This window comes from Octodon degus, unplaced genomic scaffold, assembly GCF_000260255.1.
Source record: "Octodon degus isolate 3935 unplaced genomic scaffold, OctDeg1.0 scaffold00051, whole genome shotgun sequence".
In the NCBI taxonomy this organism is placed as follows: domain Eukaryota; kingdom Metazoa; phylum Chordata; class Mammalia; order Rodentia; family Octodontidae; genus Octodon; species Octodon degus.
In genome coordinates this window covers 2,861,732-2,865,839 of record NW_004524627.1, presented here as the reverse complement: position 1 = coordinate 2,865,839, position 4,108 = coordinate 2,861,732, and positions in this window count along the sequence as shown.

The window sequence follows — 4,108 nt, the reverse complement described above, 5'->3', positions numbered from 1 at the left end:
ATATGTACATGTTGAGGAAAACATCTCTTGAAACCTAATACATGCTATATGCATAATGCTCTGAAACTTATCTCTTTTAATAATATTGGATTATAATGCCTTGTATTTTCAATATACATCTTTGGGACAAAATTTTATTTATTTATTTTTCTTTGTTTTTGGCACTGTCATAAAAATGGTACAAGATACTCTATCACCTATCAAAAACTTTATTTTCTTTAAGTGTCTCTTGATTGATGACCTGAGCTTACTGTTATAAAATTCTTATTGTGATTCCTTGTTTACCTAAATAATTACTTTATCTATGTAGTAGTAATTGCCACAGTGCAAGAATAATTCAAAATATTCTTAGAGTGGGATGAGGTTAGCTTGGTGACATAAATACCTGCCTGGAAAATATAAGGTCCTGAGTTTGATCCCTGGTACCACATGCTATGCTTTCCCCAAAACTGGGTGGGGTGGTGCATGCCTGTAATCCCAGCACTGGAGAGATTGAGACACAAGGGTCACTAGGAGTCCAAACTGTGTAGTGAGACCTTGTATCAACATAAATAAATAAATAAATAAATAAATAAATAAATAAATAAATAAATCCTATGCTATCTATGAAGAAATACTAAAGAATATTCTAGGAAATGTATAAATACTGAAAGTAGAGTAAAGGAAACAGGAGACAATTCTCAAAATACAGTGTATTTAATAATAAAATTTAGACTCTCTATAAATTTACTCTTATTTCAAAGTTGAATTTATAGAAAATATACTCTTGAAAGACTATTTACCTTTTTTAATTGGACTTTGTTGTTGCAGAGTCTCATTATACAACTCAGACTCATAGTAATCCTCCTGTTTTTAGCCTCCCCAGCACTGGGATTACAGATGTGCACCACTATGCCTGGACTCTGGCCTGCTCAGCATGTGATGCCGGGATTGAACTTCAGTACCTGTGCCTGCCTAAACTTGCCTCAGCAGGCACTTCAGTCTGCTTAGCTATCTTGCCAGTCCAAGACTATTTACTTTTATAAAAATATATTCTTCAGAATATTTTAAAACCAAAACCATTTAGTGACAGATTGAAGTAAGGTATGACACTTAATTTAGGGAAAACAAATTTCTCTAGCTAGGAATATAGCTCAGTGTGAATGAATCGTACATGGATAAAAATGTAAAGGCAATGTTTACACCTCCTATTTAATAGCCTTATCATTCATATAGATAGATAGATAGATAGATAGATAGATAGATAGATAGATACAGATATAGATATAGATGTTATGTCTGTATATAGGTGTCCCCCAAAGCCTCGTGCAGTCTATCGGGTGGCTTCTGGAGTTTTTGATTGATTATTGTGGGTGTGAATATCGCACCTGCCCTGGTGCAGGTAGTTTGCATTACAGTGTAAGGAGGGGAGACAGGCTAGCTAGCAGCCTGAGCTGCTGCTGCTCCTTTAGCCCTCGTTCTTTGCCACAGCCATGAAAGGTTGCTCTTGCCATGTGCCAACCTGCCTTGTAGCCAGCTGAGGATGGACTGAAACCTCCAGTAAATGTGAGGTAAATAAACCTTTCCTTCCTTCATTTTAGGTGTCAGGTATTTGTCCCAGCAATGATATATAGATAAAGATATATACATATATAGAGAGAATGGTTTTAACTTAACACATGCAATATGTAAATATCTAAATTTAATTTGTATCTAAATTTATTACAGTAAAGATCAAAATAATAAAGCTGTAAAGAGATTGACTTTTACTCAATTGATACACAATTCACAATGTCTTAGTTCTGACTCATTTGACTGCTAATCCAGCCACTAAACAATACTCAATTATTTATTCACTATAACTTGATTAACCTTTGAGACTCACTCATGAAAAGCAGGGCCGTGGAGAGCTTCAGGCTACGCCTTTCAGTGTCCCTGGTCGCACTGCTGACGACGTGTGGGAGTGCACTCATGACAACTGGTGAGCTACTTCTAAATCACTGCAGGAATTTCAAGGAATAATGAAGATATTCTCTGCACCAGTAGATAGGAGAAAGTCCAAGTCTGTGTTTCTGCTTATCAGGACAATTCTGTCATCAGCCCACATTCGCCCAGCTAGACTGTTTTTCTACAGTATAGTTGTCTCCACTTTCTTTTCTCTGCTGGGATGCAACAAACTCCTAAAGCTTGCTGTGTATGAATTGGACATGGATAAAAATGTAAAGGCGATGTGTTCACCTCCTAGGTAGTAGCCTTTTCATTAAGCAACATTATGTGATATTTGGAAGGTTTTCTTTTGTTTGACTACTTGAAAAAAAATTTTTTTTTACTTTATGCCCTCATTTATTAGCATGCAGAACTAAATGAGAAAAGAGTAAATTAAAAGAAAAATTAGGTATGTCATCAATGACACTCAGGTACAAATTGCAAAGGTTTGAAGTAAATCAGGATGATAAAGAGAAATCACTTTGAGGCTTTGTAATGTATTTTATTGATATGTGATGCCATAATCGTTAACACACATCATTTTGTCAATAAGGAACCTTAGAAATTTAAATAAGCAACAAACAAAAGACTGTTATAATCAGGAAAATATATGAGCAAATTCTAAACATGATTTGATGTTTAAAATACACAGAAATCAAAGAAATGCATTTGCAGTAATATAGTATATCATAATCAAAATTTGTTCTTATTTATTCCATGCTCAGCTTATTTAAAAATAGGATGAATAAGTACACTTTGTGGAAAATGCACAGTGAGCTGTAATCTGTTTTCCAAATTGACTAGCAAAATAAAAATAATAGCATGGTTAATGAACCACAAAACATGTGATTCATTATTTTATTCAAAGATGCTTGCATTAAAAACCTTGTTACCTATACCTGTAGATGTAACTACAAAGAAGCATGTGAAACTGACATTACCTCCTAAAGCATATAGACTAAAAGAAATTTTATGATTAAGGGAAATCAAGCTTATTTGAGCTATATTTTGTTTTGAATGTATCACACCTTCTCTAATGTGACATACCAATTTTTTTTTTCCAGTACTGGAGATTGAACTCAGGACGCTGCACTTGCCAGGCAAGCACTTATTCTACTGAGCCATCTCCCCAGCCTGACATACCAGTTTTGTACGGGGATAGTCTTACAATAGTCTTGTCTTCATGACTTGTTGATTTAGAATTTAAAGTTTTGGAGATCACTGCTGTCTCTCATTATTTGATTATGCATTGATAAGTAATTTATATCCTGCCATTTATTGCAGAATTTTAGCTATGATCAATATTTCTGTGATTGGCTTTTATTAATATTCCTTGACTTAACATGTCCACTTATCCACTACTTTCCAATTCATTCCTTCTGCTACAAACAGACTTGAACTTCTCAAACTTTTCTTTCCTACCTCCAGGCTTTTACCTTTAGTTTAGTAATAGATACTATTCAAAGGGAACTGAGTAATGGACCTTGCGTAGTGATTCACACACTGGGAGCTGCCAATGTTCTTCATGTGTCCGTGACTGATCAGTTTCCTTGGTTTACAACTTTCAGTACTACTATTGGAAAAACATAGAGGACAACATGGCATGATAGGGAGACAACATCACCTCAAATATGATGCATTAAATAAATGTAAAATTATTTCACACACATCTTGTTTATTATTTCTAAGCTCAAATGAACAAAAGACATCCTCTCACCCCTGAGCATTATAGCCAAGCATTATGGTTGGATCATTTACAGTTAGGACTTAAACAATAAATTATGTAATTTTGTTATGATTTTTGCTGTCTTTCCCACACCATGAGCCAAGAATATCAACTAGATGCCACATTCGCCTTTTGGCTCGAAGGAATATTGTTTGCAATATTCTGTCTGAAGAGGGATGGACCTGGGAAAAAGATGTGAGAAACAGTCTTCCAATGAGTAGGGAAGTGTGTCAACACATTGTAAGGCCCATCGAGAAATAAAAATGCAGAGCTGTTTGTTTAAAAGGCAGAAAAATGCTTCTTCCTTTTTTATGGTCCTTCCCAAAACCAGTTGTTATATTTCCTTCCTTCCTTCCTTCCTTCCTTCCTTCCTTCCTTCCTTCCTTCCTTCCTTCCTTCCTTCCTTCCTTCCTTTTT